At 41.9% G+C, this 18,934-nt stretch overlaps 1 pseudogene; it reads right to left on the bottom strand.

Annotated features, from left to right (window-relative positions):
- Positions 1–226: 226 nt before the first annotated feature.
- On the bottom strand, positions 227–3,884 carry LOC131900047 (nicotinamide phosphoribosyltransferase-like; annotated as a pseudogene).
- Between the last annotated feature and the right edge of the window lie 15,050 nt (positions 3,885–18,934).

Here is an 18,934-nt window from a genome sequence, read left to right on the forward strand (position 1 = left end):
AAATTAAAAGGGCAGTATGTCCATAAACCAACAATCTGTCTGGAGTGTATCATAGAGCACAAAGAAACCCACACATCTGTACAATGAACATGTATTACATACACACAGGTGTACACATGCCTGCATGCATATATGCACACACTCCATGCACAACAACCAGGCTGAATAAAGCCTGATGAGGTACCACATCCAGTTCGATATTCAGCTGTGTGGTTTGCTGACCTCATCAAATGCTTCTTGTCACCTTTCTACTCTTGACAATGGTATGGAGAAGATTGTGACCATATTCCTGAAGGTCTCCTTTTCCTTCTTCAAGTGTAACAAAATACCCTACTCGTGCCTTATGTAACGATAACTGGCACCTTTTTGACCTTTTGTTGAAATCAGCAACTGGGTCCTTAAACACATTAACCACAAGGCCATCAGTTACAATATAACTAGCTATTTTTCTCATTAACTTCTGCAGCAAAGCTCCATCAAAATGAAAGGAAACATTATCCATACTCCATTTTTTGTTTCATCCCCTCTACAATTTCCTATAAAGTATTAATATCCACTGCATCTCCCTGAATAACTCCAAGATAAGGAGGCAGTAACTTGTAGCCCTTTGAGTTCTCAGTAACAGGAAATTTCTTACCCCAAAACATCAGAGACTTTAAATACAGTATCAAGACAATGTCCAGAATCAGATCTGATCATAAGTGTTGCCTCTGTACTTTTGATACTATTAAATGTCTCAGGTCTTTACCTCACATTTTCTCATACACTTTATAAATGCCATAGCTCTGCTGACCATAAACACAGGCTGTGTTATTATGTGTTCAAATGTATCTTTTTCAAAATCTTTTCCCCAAGTTGGAACAGAATGGTATGGACCAGATCTTGTGTTCTGTAGTATTATAGTTAATTCCTAGTACTGTTACTATTCATTTGAAGTTAACCAAATGAGCAGGTGCCCCTTCCCCAACAGTCTCTTGTAAAGAGACTCCTCTGTAGTCAAAACCATGTAACATGTTCCAGACCATTCAAATTACCAAAAGTTTGTAACAAATATTTGCCCAGTATTTTCTTCTGCTGTCTAGAACTTGTGGCCACTATGGCTGGATACCAGAACTGAACAAGAATAGTCTCAATTCAGTGTATAAGAAGGTAGCACTCTGGGGCTGTGTTTTCCACTGCAAAGAGGTTGCTTTAGGGGTGACAGACCCCTTGGGAACAGCCTTTCCTTTGATGGGACATGACCATCAAAGTCTAGTTCTCATGAGTGAAATTCCAGCCCTTCTCATTACAGATATCCTCTTGGATATACTCTTTGTACACTTCTTTGGCTTCATGGATTTTCTCTTTGGCCACTGCTTTAGCTTTTAAGTATTTATTAAGAATGTAGCACAACCCGTACAACTTAGTTTCCTCGTATTTCACCTTCCTTACATTGCCGTTTTCTGTTTCTTTTCGTGGCATTTGAAGTAGAAAGGAACTTTGCTTGTGTTAGGTGGGTATTGTCTAAAGAGAGACACTTTGTATGAGTCAGTCAGTGGCCAGCGGGATGTTGAACTCAGCTTCTGTCACAGCATTTGGCTCTGGCTGGAGCAGAGGCTCCGCACTGTGCACAGCTTTGAGGGAGAAGAAAAGTGGGCTTTGCTGTGTTTGGTTGCTTAAGTCACCATCCCTCTACCAGGTTTTGGGACAAAGTCTCCCACGAAAGTTGGTCTTCCTGCTTCAGCCTCCAGAGTGCTGTGCTTCTTTTTGGTTATCTGGTTACATTTCTTTTTTTGATTTTTAAAATTACATTTATTTATGTGTCTATCCATGTATTTAGTTATGTATTTGTTTATTTTGTGTGTATGTGGGCTCCAATGCCCCTGCATATACGTGCAGTTCAAAGGGCAACTTATGGACTCATTTCTTTCCTTCAGCTGTGTGGGTTCTGAGACTCAAACTCAGAATAGAGTTCCATATTTATAGTGATGAGGATAATCTATCAAAGAAGACAAGGTAGCCAAGGAATAACAACAACGATCATCATCATCATCACCATCATCATATCATCATCAAAGTTTCCATAAATTCTTATATATCTATAATCATCTTACTTCAACATTAGTCTTACTATAATGTTGGGTCCTTAAAGGTTAAAACCTTCCTTTTTAAGAAAAGAAAAGGGGAAGTGCTGTGGGATGGTCTGTATGTCAAATGTGTTGTTGATTGGTCAATAAATAAATCACTGATTGGTCAGTGGCCAGGCAGGAAGTATAGGCGGGACTAACAGAGAGGAGAATTGAGAGAACAGGAAGCTGGGTGAGAGAGAGACACCTCCAGCCGCCATCAGCACAAGGAAGATGTAAAGTACCGGTAAGCCACAAGCCACGTGGCAAGGTATAGATGAATAGAAATGGATTAATTTAAGCTGTAAGAACAGTTAGCAAGAAGCCTGCCACGGCCATACAGTTTGTAAGCAATGTAAGTCTCTGTGTTTACTTGGTCGGGTCTGAGTGGCTGTGGGACTGGCGGGTGAGAGAGATTTGCCCTGACTGTGGGCCAGGCAGGAAAACTCTAGCAACACTATATTCTTATCTGGTGAACAGTTTCCTCCTCCCCCTTCTCCTTTTCTTTTTCTAAAATCAGGACTGGAGACTGAACCTAGGCCCTTATGCATGTTAGGTAAATGCTCTAACATTGAGCTGCATCCTCAGCCTTGTTTTTACTTCTTATCTTGAGATAGGGTCTCACTGAGTTGTCCAGGCTAGTCTTAAACTTGTGATTCTCCTGCCTTGCAAGTAACTGGAAATGCATGCCCATGCCATCAGGCCCAATTCCACTTCTCTGAATGAACACTAAAGCTTTAATGACTTGGTCCAATCAAAATAAGTCATTTGTGTCCTGGTTGATCTTTTCCTCAATTATTTTATTTTGTTTTTTGGTTGACACATAATAACTGTATATATTCAGGAGGTACAATATATTTTGATATATGTGTACATCATTATGATGCTAAGATTCTCTTCATTTGCTGTGTACTATCGTGAAGCTTGACAAAACAGGATTCTTACAAAATGATGCTTCCCTTCCTTAAAACAAAGAGCTTTTTAGTTTTAAGTTTCTTTTTATTTTTTAATTTAAGATTTTATTTTTTGAGAATTCCATCCATGAGCACATATTGTCACCATTTTCATCCCTCTCCATTGGCCAACTCCTCCTATGTCTTCAACAATCTTCAGGTCCCGGGAGGCAACCAATGGTAACAGCAATAGTCTATGTTGTTTTAGAAGTTGCTTAGACTCCCCTGAAAAACAGTTCAAGAGAAATTTTCCTTATTTTACATTGTGGTTTTTGTTAGATAGTCTGGGGCTCCTTGGGAGAGAATTATTGTCCCAAGAGGCATAATGTCATTCAAACTGTGTGTGTGTGTGTGTGTGTGTGTGTGTGTGTGTGTGTGTGTGTGTGTGTGTACACTCATACACTTACGTATATTTTGTATGTAGTTTTAAAGATTTATTTTATGTGTATTAGTGTTCTGTTTTCATGTATGCATGTGTGTACTGTGTGCACACCTGGTGTTTGTGGAGGCCAGAAGAAAACACCAGATCCCCTGGAACTGGAGTTACAGAAGGTTGTGAGCTGCCAGGTGGGTGCTGGGAACCCAGGTCATCTGAAAGAGTAGCAAGTGCTCTTAACTTCTGGGCATCCTCTCCAGCCGCCTATATATGTATTTTGTTTTGTTTGTTGAGACAGGGTTTCTTTCTGTAATCTTGGCTGTCCTAGAACTAGCTCTGTAGACCAGGCTGTCCTTGTTATATATGTATTTCTTAGTAAAGGTAAAATGTTTTTATATGGCTTTTCCAAGCATGCTTAGTATTGTTTATCTCTCCTCCCTCACCCTCCATATTTGCCTTCTTTCCTAATTAAATCCTCCCATCCATGGTCCCTTTTCCACTTTCATAGCGCCTGTGTCCTGCTCCCTCTCTAGAGCTTTCGCATCTGTGGTCCCTTTTTGCTCTCCTGGTTTCTGCAGTTACTCCAGGATGTATACTCACTTGTGAATGTTCAGAGCTATGATCTACAAATAAGAGAGAACATGCAGCAGTTGTCTCTCTGGGTCTGAGTTGCCTCACTCAATAAGATCTTTTCTAGCTCCATTCATTTACCTGCAAAGTTCACCATTTCACTTTTCTTTACAGCTGAATAAAAATCCATAGTGTATATGTATCACATTTTCATTATCCATTCATCACTTGAAGGATATTTAGGCTTTTGCCATTTTCCTGCCTACTGTGAACAGAGCAGCAATGAACATGGCTGAGCAGGTATCTGTGGAGTAGAATTTAGAGTCCTTTGAGTATATGCCAAGGTGTGGTATAGCTGAGTCATATGATAGGTTTACTTTTTAGCGTTTTGAGTGTTCTTCACACTGATTTCTCTAATGGATGCACCAGTTTGTAATCTCACTGACAGGGAATGAGAGTTCCTATTTCTCCACATTCTCAGCAGCATTTTTGTCAGTAACTTTCTTGATCTTAGTCATTCTGAATGGGTTAGGATGAAATCTCAAAGTACTTTTAATTTGCATTTTCTAATCCTTAAAGATGACAAACCCTTTAAAAGATATTTCTTAGCTATTTTTATTTCTCCTTTGAAAACACTTTGACCATTTTTAATTGGGTCATTTGTTTTCTAGATTCTTTCTGTTTTCAGGTTTTTGTATATTATGAATATTCATCCTCTATAAGGTATATAACGAACAAAGATTCTCTCCCATTCTGTGGGCTTCCTCTTCATGTGATAGTTTCCTTTGTTGTACATAAACTTTCTAGTTTTATGAAGTATCATTTGTCAATGACTGGCCTTAATTTCTGGGTAAATGAAGTCCTATTCAGAAAGTCCTTTCCTACACCTATAGCTTATAGGGTACCACTTTATGTTTTCTTGTAGCTGATTCAGCAATCAGGTTTCTCACTAAGACCTTTGATCTATTTGAAGTTGATTTTTGTGCAGAGTGATAGATAGGGGTTTAACTTCACTATTCTACATATGGACATCCAATTATCCCAACATCATTTGTTGAAGATGCTATCTTTCATCCTCTGAGTGTTTTTGGCATCCTGTTAAGTACTAGATAGCTGTAGTTATGTGCACTTACATTTGGGTCTTCTATATTTTCCATTGATCTACATGTCATGTTAGTTTTTTTGCTATTGTTTGTTTTTTATTTGTTTTCTTGATTTTTATTATCACTCTGTAATATAACTTGAAATATGGAATGGTAACCCCTCCAGCATTGTTCTTTTTGTTCAGGATTGTTTTGGCTATCCAGGGTCTTTTGTGGTTCCATGTAGGTTTCAGGATTTTTTTTCTATTTCTTTGAATGATGTTATGGGGTTTTATTGGAATTGCATTCAATTTGTACGTTGCTTTTGCTGGAATGACCATGTTCACAATATTAGTTCTACGAATCTGTGACCACAGGAAGACTTCCCATTTTCTAGTGTCTTCCTCAATTTCTTCAGAGATTTAAAGTTTTCATTGAGGTCTTTTGCCTCCTTGGTTAGGTTTATTTGTAGATATTTCAGCTTTTTAAAGGCTATTGTCAATATGAATGTTTCCATGATCTTTCTCATGGTGTTTGTTATTGGTATGAAGAAAGGCTATTGATTTTTGCCAGTTGATTTTATATCCTACTTTGCTCAAAGTGTCAATCATTTCTAGAAGTTTTCTAGTGGAGATTTTGGCATCTGTTTTATGTCATATATCATGTGCCAATAGGTACAATTTGATGTATTCTTTTCCTGTTTTTATTCCTTTATTTTCCTTCTCCTGTCTCTAGCTAGTGCTTGCATCACTTCATTGAAAAGGAGTTGGAATGGTGCAGAGCTGTGTCTCAATCTTGATTTTTGTGGGATTAGCTTTGAGTTTTTCCCACTTAGGATTGTGTTGGCTTCGGGATTTTTCACATATATCCTTTATTATATTTTATAATACATACATATATATGTTCCCTTCAGTACTATTTTTTCTTTCTTCTTTTTTTTGGTTTTTTTTGAGACAGAATTTCTCCCTGTAGCTTTGGAGCCTTTCCTGGATCTCACTCTGTAGACCAGGCTGGCATCGAACTCACAGAGATCCACCTGCCTCTGCTGGGATTAAAGGCGTGCACCGCCGCCGCTCAGCGCTATTCTTTCTATGACTTTTATCATGAAGGCATGTTGTGTTTTGTCAAAGGCCTTTTCTACATCTATTGAGATGATCATGTAGTTATTTTTGAAAGTACATTTATATGACTTATTATATTTAATGATTTATGTATATTTAACTATCCTGCATGTTTAGTTAGAGTTACTATTGTGACAAAACACCATGACCAAAAGCAATTTGGAAAGGAAAGGGTTTATTTCAACTTAGGTCACACTCCATCACTGAGAGAAATCAGAACAGGAACTCAAGGCAGGGACCTGGAAGTCAGAACTGCAGCAGAGGCTGTGCAGGAGTGCTGCTTACTAGCTTGCTCCTCATAGCGTGGTCAGACTGCCTTCTTATGTACCCAAGACCACCATCTCAGGGGTGGACCACCCATGTGGGCTACACCCTCCACTCATGAATCACTAATTAATAAAATGCCTCCACAGACTTGCCTACAGGTCAATTTATGGAGGCATTTTCTCAATTAGGATTTCCTCTTCCCAGAAAATGTCTAGGTTTGTGTCAAGTCGACAAGAGCCAACCAACCTGACACACAAACACAGCACTTATTAATCTATAACCTTTTCTTTCTTGTTCATCCCCAAGATCTCATATTAATATTAATATCAAAACATAAAACATTCCAACTTTTAAAAGTTGCACATTCTTTAAAACTTCACTTTAAAGTAGTCTTTTTAGAACATTCAAAGGCTCTTCCAAAGTTCAACACTTCTCTAAAATACCCAAAGTCTCTGAAATATCCGGTCTCTCTTAAATTCCAAAGTCTCTTAATTATGGACTCTTATAAAATTAAAAATAAGTTACATACTTTTTTAATTTCAAAAGGGAAGAATCAGAGTGTAGTTACAATAAAAAATCAAAGCAAACCCAAATTCCAATAGTATAGACAGGTCAATGATTGATGTCTTTGACCTAGTCATGATTCTCTGGGCTCCAAAGACCTGTGCCACCTCTCTGGCTTTCCTCTGCAGCACATACAACTTGTCTCCTAGGCTCAGAATGGCTCCAATCTGTGACTGCTACTGTCCTTTGCTGTCATCCTATGGCACTGGCATCTTCAAAATGCTGGCATCTCCACTCCAACTGAGCTTCACGATTACCAATAGCTTTTGTGACTCTCTTTGGGGACTCTAACCCTGCCACAGATGATACCTCAACTTCTCTCCATGAACCCCTCAGTCCTGGAGCTTCTATTGCAACTGAGGCTGCACCTTCACCAGTGGCCTTTCCTGGCCTCTCACAAGTGCCAAGCCTCAGATGTTCTCCATGTCCCTTTCATTCTTTCAAACCCAGTGCCACCTGGGAAAATCTTACACGTTACCAAGTTTGGCTGCCAGCATGAGATACAACCTTGGACACTCTGGAGCCCAGCTTCTGTGTGCTGACCCTGAGGAAACACTTCCCAGAAGATTTCACCTCAATGGTGCTGGTCTCTTTTTCATCATAGCCGATTCTTCAGCCGCAGCTGACCAGAACCACAAATTTTTAATTTAAAACATCACATAAATAGCCCTGATAGAGTCTTTGCTTTCCTGTGAAGCTTTGCAAACCAGGCCTCCATCTTTTTTGCATTGCTCTCAACGTACTTGTCTTCCAAGTTCCTACAAGAGTTCATTAAGCTCTGAGCAACCAATGGCCTTTCCAGCCCAAACTTCAAATACTACTACAAATCCTCCCCAAAATACATAGCCATTTCTGTCATGGTGAAACACCCATGAACCTGGGACCAATTTCTCTCTTAGTTAGGGTTCCTATTGTGATGAGAGCATAAAGGTCCTTGTACCCACAGATAAATAGCACTAAGGAAACCAGGAATGTTAAACACACAGGGCTGTCTTTTCAAAGAAAAAGTTGTATAACCTGTTTTCAGCCCAGAAATCTGGGAATGGAGGTGGCTAATAGCCTCGATGACTCATGCATTATTTGTAGGGCCAGGCCATACCGAGCTCTCACAAGCAGGACCGGAGGTGGCTAATAGTCTAGGTGACCTTTGTATTACCTATATGGCCAGGGGCTCCCCCAAGCTCCCACAACCAAGACCAGAGGGGGCTAATAGCTCAGACAACCTCTGCACTGTCTGTATGACTGAGACCACACCAGATCCTCCCCTAGGCCCTTAGGCTAACACAGGTAGCTTATCTCTAGAAGCCATCTTCGTGGGAGAAGGGGCATGTACCTTGAGAAGAGTTTCTATGTAATCGTGCCTCCTTGTGCACATGAGATTGTGTTACACAAGGAAAACGTTTTTCCCAAAGTTTCCTGTATTTAAATATGCTTACAATAAACTGTTCAGGGTCAGACTGTAGAAGTTTGAACCAATACCATCTAAGTCATTTTGAACCAGATTTCCTCATGTGGATTGTTACTCTGCCTGCCCTGGTGGTCACAGAGACCCCCCACACTATGGCTGTGACTAAAAAAAAAAAATGGACAAAAGCAACTTGTGGAATAAAGGGTCTACTTCAAATCTACAGTTCCACATTAAAGGAAGTCAGGGCTGAAACTCAAGGCAAGCACATGGAGGCAGGAACTGCAGCAGAAGCTATGAAAGAGTGTTGCTTGCTGGCTTTCTCTCCACTTCTTACTCAGCCTGCTTTCTAATATACCCTAGGACAACCATATTGGGGTGAGGGGGGTCACTTTACACAATTGGCTTGGCATGTTCACATTAATTACTGATTAATAAAATGCCCCATAGGCTTGCCTACAAGGCAATCTGGTGGGGGCATTTTCTCAAATGAGGCTCCCTCTCCTTACATGACCCTAACCTGTGTGAAGCTGACCTAGAGATTAACCAGCACACTTGGGCAGGCTAAAGTCAGACAAGTTGATTAGACTGGGATGGAACACAGGATGTGCAACTTGGACCAAGCTTCCAGACTGGGAGTAGCACAGGCAGAATTAGCCAGACTCTGTTGGCAACAGCACAGATCGGATTAACTAGATTCTGTATCAGTACATTTTAAAAGTGTAATTAGCAATCATCTAACAGTCACACATATGGGAGCACAATTTAACCATTATTTTAACAAGGTTGCTGCTTTTTGATTTGCATAATTATATTTGTAGTGGTTTGAATGAGAATGGCCCTCCTAGGCTCATGTGTTTGAATACTTAGTCCCCAGTTGGTAGAACTGTTTGGGAAGGATTAAGATGTACAGCCTTTGTGGACAAGATGTGCCACTTGGGGAGTGCTTTGAGATTTCAAAACACTCATGCCAGGCCCAGTGTGTCTCTGTCTCTGCCTCTTACTTGTGGATCAAAATGTGAAAACATAAGCCAAATTAAATATTTTCTTTTTTAAGTTGCCTTGAGCTTGTGGTTTCAGAGGGTTAGAGTCCATAGTGGTGGACTAAAGGTAGGAATAACAGTGCTTACAATACCATTCACTCTATCTGCCTCATGGTTGTTATCTCAATGCGTAATCTCTCAGCTTCTTCTGTAAGCAAGCCTCTTATTGGATGCTTTCTTTTACAAGTTGCCTTGGTCATGGTGTCTCTTCACAGCAATAGAACAGTAACTAAGACAGCCTCCAAGTCTTCATATTCCAAAATAGCCTTGGACCATACATCTAAGCCCCCTCACTGCAGTTATAGTTTAAAACTTTGCACCTCACATTCTTTTGTGGGCTCATAGAGGACATCGATGATCTGGCATCTTTTCTCCAATGAGGGCCCGTAGATCCTAGCAAGTTTCCTCTTGATAAAACAAAATTCCCTGGGGAATTTAACATCTAGGGCAGAGGATTTGGCCTGAAGCCTTAACCACTAGAGGCAGGCCCCCATTCAGTTCTAAATGTAAGGAGTAGCCCCATCAAAGCCTCCAGGGAAACTGAGGCTGCCATATCATTCAGTAACTGGACCACTTGCCAGGCTTGCTGTATTCTCCAATTCCTTGCACTGTTTGCTTTGGGGGCCAGAAATGACTCACTGAAATGATGGATATAGTTTGGCCTGGGTGAGATGTAGGTGGGGCCCAGGCGGGGAGGGCCTAAGAAAGGCAGAAAGGCTGAGGAAACAGGTTTTGGAAAAGCTGGCCCAAGATGGAGACAGCAGCAGAGGACCTGACCAATATTATCAGGTAGAAGGCTTAAGGCTGAGCTGGAGCAGTCCACTAAAGAACATTTTCATTAGCTGTTGTGGCAAAAGGAAGCAGTCCTCCAAATCAGTTGTACAGAAGATGATCCCGTAATTTTCCCTTGCTTCACAAATCACTCGATTTGCTAGGTAGCTTTGAAATAGAATAGGGTAGAAAAGACTAATTACTAGATTCTGATGTATTGATTTATTTAGTGATTTACTTAAAGCACTGCTTGTACCATCTATTTACCAAACATGACGTCACTTGCTACCTGAGACAGAACGATCCGGAGAATAGCTGAAACAATGGGCCGTTGCCCTTAACAACCTGCTGGCTGTTGCCCTTAACAACCTGCTGGCTGCCACGTAAGCATCTGTAAAATTTTGCTAGCTTGCGTGCCCCACCTTGTGGTTTTAGAGTATAAAATGAGACTACAAACTGGACCTGAGACTGAAGCCTTTCAGGAGCTGACCTGGCTTTGGTCCAGTGGTGACATCTCTCTTCCACTCTCATGGGATTGGAGTGCTTATTCCAGAAAGATTCCCACAACAGCTATAATCAGCAAAACTTCATGAATCAAGTAACCAAAATCTATTACATCTCACATGCCACTCACCTTCCTAGCAGTGGCAGCTCCCCAAATTCTTTTAATCTTTATTCCTGTGTTGTTGAGTTTAGTTGTTTCATATATTTTTTTACTTAAAATATAATTACATCATTTTCTTCCTTCCCTTTACTCCCTCCAGCCTCTCCTAAGTCCCTCCTCCAACTCCCTCCATATCCCCCACTCCCAAACTTGTAGCTTCTTCTTTCCAAATTTATTGCTACATATAGATATATATGTAAATATATGCATACATACGTAAATATAACCTGCTGAGTACATTGTGTGTGTGTGGGGGGGGGGTTTCAGGGCTGACCACACTATACTGAAGAACCAGCTAGATGACTCATACGTGGGATATGCTAACTCTCCCTCTCTCTCTCAGCAGTCATCAGTTGCTTGTCCAGGGATATGACTCTGCAAGATTTTCACCTTCCTGTGTTAGTACTTCCATTGATATTACCATTGTTCCTATCTTGTTAATAGAGTCATTTCTATGAGAGATTGTTTCACAATATACTTCCTGGTATCCCAGCTCTTATAGTCTTTCTGCCTTCTCTTTCTCAATGCTTCCCAAATCATAGATGGGGGAACTATGGTGTAGATGTATTCACTGGGGCTGGGCTCCCCATAACCCATTGATCTCTGTATTGTGTTCATGTGTTAGTCAGTGTTCACTAGAGAAACAGAATGGACAGACTGAATCTATATACATAAAAACAAGATTATTAGAATGGCTTACAGGCTGTGGTCTGGCTATTCCAACAAGGGCTGTCTCCTGACTGAAATTCCAAGAATCCAATGGTTGTTTGGTTCATGAAGGCTGGAAGTCTGAGATGGTCTTCAGTATATGTCAGAATCCAGAAGAAGTAGGCTCTTTTATGCCAGTGAAGGAATGAGCTTGCCACTGAGAAGAGGGCAAGCAAGCAAAAAGCCAAAGCTTCCTTCTTCCATGTCCTTTATGTAGGCTGCCACCAGAATTTAAGGTGGGTCTTATAACCTCAAATGATCTGGATTTAAGATAGGTCTTCCAACCTCAAATGATCCAATCAAGAAAAAACCCTCACGGGTGTGCTAAGCTGCTTGGGCTTTAGTTAATTCTACATGTAGTCAGGTTTACAACCAAGAATAACCATCACAGTCCAGTTGTGGTTTTCTGTGATGACTTCCATTTGCTATAAAGAGAAATTTCTTTGATGAGGGGTGTCCTAGTTAGCGTTTCTATTGCTGTGAAGAGACACCATGACCATGGCAACTCTTATAAGGAAAACATTTAATTGAGGTGGTTGGCTTACAGCTTCAGAGGTTTAGTCCATTATCATCATGGCAGGACATAGCAGTGTGCAGGCAGACATGGTGCTGGAGAGGAATCTGAGAGTTTTACATCTTGATTTGCAGCAGAAGGAGTCTCTGTACCACACTGGTCATAGCTTGAGCATATAAGACCTCAAAGCCTGCCCCCACAGTGACACACTTCCTCCAACAAGACCACACCTACTCCAAAAGGCCACATCTCCTAATAGTGCCAATGGGCCAAGCATTCAAACACATGAGTCTATGGGGGCCATACCTATTCAAACCAACACATTCCACTCCCTGGACCCCAAAGGCTTGTAGCCATAACATAATGCAAAATGCATTTAGTCCAAATTCAAAAGTCCCCATAGTCTATAACAGTCTCAACTAAGTTTTAAAGTCCAAAATCCAAAGTCTCTTCTGAGATTCATGCAATATCTTAACTGTAATTCCCTATAAAATCAAAGTAAAAAAAAAAAGATCACATACTTCCAAAATATAATGGCACAGGATATGCATTACCATTCCAAAATGGAGGGAAGGGAGCATAGTGAGGAAATACTGGACCAAAGCAAGACCAAAAACCAGCTGGACCAACTCCAAACTCTGCATTTCAATGTCTGATGTCAAAATATTCTTCAGATCTCCAACTACTTTCAATTTTGTTGACTATAACACACTTTTTTTTCCTTGGGTTGTTTTCACTCCCTGTTAGCAGCTCTCTTCAGTAGGTATCCCATGCCACTCTAGCATCTCCAACATTTTGGGGTCTCCAAGGCAATCCAGGCTTCTCCTTCACAACTTTACACAGTGGTCTCTCTGGGCCTCCACACCCCTGCCACATGCCTGACCTCAGTGGCTTTCCTTAGTCACAGAGGAAGATCCCATAGCCCCTTTTTGTATCCTTGACTCTAAAGCCAGAACCATGTAGCTGAAGCTGCCAAGTTCTGCTGCTTTCTGGGGCTGGAACTTGGCCCCCTCCTTCAATTACATCTTCACCACTTTTTGTTTTCCATGGTTTCCTTCACTCCCTAGGCTTGGCTGTCTTGGAACTTGCTCTGTAAACCAGGCTGTCCTTGAACCCAGAGATCTGAGTGCCTCTGTCTCCTGAGTGCTGGGATTAAAGGAGTGTACCACCACAGCTGGGCCTAAGCTGTTCTTTAATTATTCTTTTCACATGTTGGAAGCTTAACTGGGTGTCATCTTGCCCTGAGGTCTCCACTCCCTTTGTTCCATTTAACACCAAGCTTTCCTTTAATCTGTTTATCTCCTTGAACACAGGATTTAGCTCCATTCCACTTCCTGGTGCCCCCTTTCTCCTCAATCTGTACATTTTGTATTTTTACTCGTTCAGCTTGCTCCATTTCATTATAGATCTTCATAAGAGTGAACACTAATAACCACATGACAGAGTCTATACTGGGCTGTTTTGAGAGTTCCTCTACCAACAGAATTAATCTAAAACTCTTCACTTTAGTCTCAGGCAGACTTTTTAGAAAAAGGCAAAAAGTAGCCACAATCTTCACAAGACTGGTCTCTGGGTCACAAACTAACATTGTTCTCCTCTGAAATCTCTTGATCCAGGCCCCCACAGTTCATCAAATCACCCGCAGCACCACTGTCTTCCATGCTCCTACTAGTATGGCCCATTAAGCAGTGCTTAAAGCATTCCACTGCTTTCCTAACCCAAACTCCCAAAGTCCAAATTTCTCCAAACAAAAGCATAGTCAGGCCTATCACAGCAATACCCCAGTCCCTGGTACCAACTTCTGTCTTAGGGTTTCTATTGCTGTGAAGAGACACCATGACCACAGCAGTCTTATAAGGAAAACATTTAATCAGGGGCTAGATTACAGTTTCAGAGGTTTAGTCCATTATCATGGCAAGATATGGCAATGTGCAGACAGACATGGTGCTGGAGAAGGAACTGAGAGCGCTACATCTTGATTTATGGACAGCAGAAGGAGTCTCTGTACCACACTGAGCGTAGCTTGAGCCTATAAGACTTTAAAGCCTGCCTCCACAGTGACACACTTCCTCCAACAAGGCCACACCTCCTAATAGTGCCATTCCCTATGGGCCAAGCATTCAAACTTGATGAGGACCATAACTGTTCAAACCTCCACAAGAAGCAATAGCTACTCATATCTGTGGGTATAAAGACAAGATTTTTGAGATTAAGAATTATGCTAGGTGTAGATTATCTTCTAAGATCCATGATCTCACTAGCCCCAGAAAGTCGGCTAGGTTTCTAGTACCAGGTATTGTTTCCTTCCTGTTGAGTGGTTCTCAAGTCCAACTAGATAGCTGTTGGTTACCACCAAGATATGAGTACCACTTACTGCACCTTAAAGGATATCTTGCCATGCTGGTCACTATCTATTGTGGTTCATAAATGTCACAACTGAGCAGGACTATTAATTGACTCCCTACATATCCTTACAAAGATAAATGTATAGTAAAAAATGGTACATGTATACAATGGATTCCTATTTATGTATAAAGAAAAATGAAATTATTAAATTTTCAGGCAAATGGATAGGCCTAGGAAAGATTATATTGAGTGAGTATCAAATACCTGATATTTTCTCTCATCTGTTGTCCCTTGTTCCAAATCCTCAGATGTGAGGACACAACATGGAGTAACCACAGAAACCAAGAAAGTGTAAATGGTTAGGGAAGGGGGCTTGAAAGGGGGAATAGCAGGATACAGGTGGTATGAAATGGGAAATGGAATATTGGGGAGGGGGCTCCAAATGAGGAGGAGGGAAGTCAATACCTAATGACAAGGAGGGACAAATAATATCAAGGTTGTTTGATAAAGCTTCAAGGAATCTTTAATATTTACCTTAAAAATCACAGTACCTATAAGGAAGGTATGGCACAGGCCTGACAATGCTCCACACAAAAACCACAGACTAACAAAAATGCAGGTCCTGGGCACTGGAAACCTCCTTTCAAATGGTTGGTCAGGGTAGACCAAGTGACTCCCCAAACAATATAGACTATGGCTCTTGCCCTTGGCTGCCTCTCAGAGATTACTGAGGACACTGAACATTTGGACATATGGCTCAGATTATTTGAGCAGAATCTAACCTGAAAGCCTCATTTCTGTAGTTTAACTTCCATGGTACCAGTTCCACAGATTTCTAGATCCATGCAGTTTATTGAGAAAAACCTGACCAGGAGGAACCACTTCAAACTTCTCTAATGTAGGTCTTAAGTAATCCTGAGAAAATTTTAAGTAGTCAAGCGAAGAAAGGTGAGAGGAGTGTTTAGGAGGCAGGAGTGTAGCTCAGAAGCCTTGTGTTCAAGTGGACAATAAAGAAATGGAGAAAGAAACCCCGAAATGCCAACAATAAGCGTCTTTAAGTGGTAAGAATTTCTAGACAGTGATTTTCCACTACTGACTTTTCAAAATTTCTATGAAGGGTATGCTTTCTTTTTTATACGCTACATTTTAATGTACTTTCTGAGACCATGGATACTGTAGGGTTTTTGTTTCTGTTGTTTGTTTTGTTTTTAACTTTCTCTTTAATTTATTGTTTGTGTCTTTCACATCATGCATCTTGAGCCCATTTATTTCCTCATCCCTTCGTATCTACCCTCTGCCCTTGCAAACCCCCCCCCCAATAAAACAAAATTTAAGAAGAAAAAATAAAAGAAAAAGAAAGGAAAAATCTTGTCATGGAAGCGGTATTGTGACACAGTGAGTCACACAGTATACCCTTTAGTCCATATATCTTTACTTGCCAGTGTTCATCGCAAAGAGTCATTGGTCTGCTTTGAGACCTCTGGTTTTTGCTATATCATCTATACTGGGCCCTCACTGCCTCTTGGATATCCTGTTGTTACCCTGTGTCATAGAGATCCTGCAGCTTTGGGTCTGCAGGACCAGCCCCTTCATGTACTCCTGCAGATCATAGATGAGGTGGATGTTGGGGTGGGCCAACTCATAACCCTGGTTCTGGGCCTGGGTAGTTGCAGGGTTGGTCAGCCCACCAGTCCTCCCCTGTCTTCACCACCAGGGGGAGCTCTCCAGCATTGCCACAGCAATGGGCAATTGCAGCAATGGGCAAGGGGTAGAGCCAGTTTTCTTGCTTTCGTATTGGCTCTCCCACACATCAGGGTCAGCTCTACTGTGTTGCCCAGGTGAGGTGCAGGGGCCACTCTCCTGAATGCTGCAGCTGGTGAGGGACAGGGACAACTCTCCTGCTCCTATGACCTTAGGGCCATCTCTCCCACCCACCACAGGTGGTGAGGGGCAGGGGGCATCTCTCCCCTGCCCACACAACCATATGGTAGATCTTCCATGATCTACCATGCTCATATTCTCAGGGCAGTTCATGCACACCCCTGTCAATAGGGTCAGCTCTGTTGTGCTGCCAGGGCAAGGTGCAGGGCCCACTTTCCTGAGTGCTACAGCTGGAAAGGGGGTGGTCAGCTCCTATGTCACAGACAGTGAGGGGTAAGGTGTAAGGGGGGACATTTCTCCCCTACCCATGCTGCTGTATGACAGATGAGTAGTGGGAACAGCTCTCTCATACAAATTCAGGGCTGGCTCACCCCATTTCCGCCAACAGGATCAGTTCTACTGTGTAAACAGACCTTTCTTGTCCTGACTGCCCAGCCCAAAATAACCAACTCAGAGGCTGCATATGAATTATAAATGCTAGGCCAATAGTTCAGGCTTGTTACTAGCTAACTCTTACATTTAAATTAACTCATATTTCTACTTATGCTTTGCCATGTGGCTCACGGCTTGTTACCTCATTTTCTACACATCCTGCTTTCTCTGCAGCTGGCTAGCGTCTCTCCTGACTCTGTCCTTCTCCTTCCCATCATCCTTAGTTTGGTTACCCTGCCTATACTTCCTGCCTGGCTACTGGCCAATCAGCGTTTTATTAAACCAATTAGAGTGACATCTTTACAGTGTACAAGAGAATTATTCCACAACACTACTGTGCTGCCCAGGTAAGGTGGTAAGAATTTATGAGTGTTGCAGCTGGTAAAGGGGAGATTCAGCTTCCTTGCCCGCTGGAGGTCATAGGGGCTTGTTTCCCTCACTCCCACCACCATGTGGCAGACAAGGGAGGCAGTACCAGCTATGCGCTTCTCACACCCTCAGGGCTGGCTCACCCACGCCCTTGTCTACAGGGTCAACTCTACTGTGCTTCCTAGGCTAGGTGCAAGGCTCATTCTCTGGAGTGCTGCAGCTGGTGAGGGGTTGGGTGAGGTCCCCCACCTGCTGCAGGTGGCTAGGGGAGAAGGGCATCTTTCCCTCACCCATGACACCACATGGCATACAAGAGGGGAGCGACCTGCTCTCCCATTCTCACACCCTCAGGGGCAGCTTGTCCATGCCCCTGAGAACAGGGTCAGCTCTATTGTGCTGCCCAGGTGAGGTATAGAGCCCTCTCTCCTGAGTACTTTAGCAGGTGACAGGCAGGCCAGTTCTTGATAGTGTTGTAGCCAGTGAGGGGTGGGGCCAATTCTGTACAGCCATATCCTCTGTCTTTGGTGGTATCAGGAGCCATGGACATCATCAGAGACCGTGGCTGCATCAGAGCCATGAACCTAGACATGGGCCCCTGCAGTAGCCCAGGCCCAGACATCACCATGGCCCTGGGTGGCAATGAATCCACCCACCTCAGCCTGCTCCTCATCTCTTTCACTTCTTCAGATCTGCCTCTGTCCACAGGACATGAACCATTCTATCTTTCTCTCTCCCATACCACACCATACATTTGCTCACCATAGTAGTACCTATCTGTCTGGCACCTCAAGGTGTTGCTGGAGTCCTGTCTCAGGCTTGGGCTAGAATAAAATGGGTATGCATTCTTTTAGGTTAGATCAATCCTAATAATACTTCCTGGGGAAGAGTGAATTGAGGTGAAATGAGAGAGGGAAAATAAAACCTATGGAAATTAGTGCCCCTACTCATGTATCTGACTAGTTAATCAGTTACATTAGATTACCAAGCAAAGTACTGTTGTTGAGTTGCCAATTACCCCTTGTCAATTTTGGCTTTTTTGAAGTCCAAATAGAAGGATGCTCAAGTGTAAGATTGCTGGAAAGAAAAGCATTTACCTTAAAATTCTGAACAAATTGTAATTTTTTTTTTCTAGACAGGGTTTCTCTGTGTAGTTTTGGTGCCTATCCTGGATCTCGCTCTGTAGACCAGGCTGGCCTCGAACTCACAGAGATCTGCCTGCCTCTGCCTCCCGAGTGCTCTGGGATTAGAGGTATGCGCCATCCCCGCCTGACCAAATTGTAAATATTTAATGGCCCAGCACTAAGGGAAAGGTTAAGGCAGATAATATATTCAGAAAATGGCATGCCATGTTGCATTACAAACTTTTTAAGATAGGGAAAACAGGATAAGTTTCAGTGATAGTTCAATATAAATCATAAAAAGTAAAAGCTGTTCATTTTTAGAGAAGGTTTATGATATTTCAGATCTAACAGTTTATGGTTCAGTGTTACAATCACAGAAATTCTTACTTAAGATGCTAATGCATTCTTTGCAGGTTCTTAGATATGGAGAAGTGTATTTTTCGTTTTAGAAAATGATAAATATAGATGTGATTCAGGGATTCTCCTCATTTTACCTCACAGGCTCCCTTTTAGATGAAGGTTTCCAGAGCCTGGTGGTGGTAGCTTTGATATGGTGCCAGTGCTGCTTCTTTTTTGAGAGTGTGATACTTTTAGCTAATGCAGATTTCCACTGAATAAACTGTTTGACAAGGAGAAGCAGGG

This window comes from Peromyscus eremicus, chromosome X (assembly GCF_949786415.1).
Source record: "Peromyscus eremicus chromosome X, PerEre_H2_v1, whole genome shotgun sequence".
Taxonomy (NCBI): domain Eukaryota; kingdom Metazoa; phylum Chordata; class Mammalia; order Rodentia; family Cricetidae; genus Peromyscus; species Peromyscus eremicus.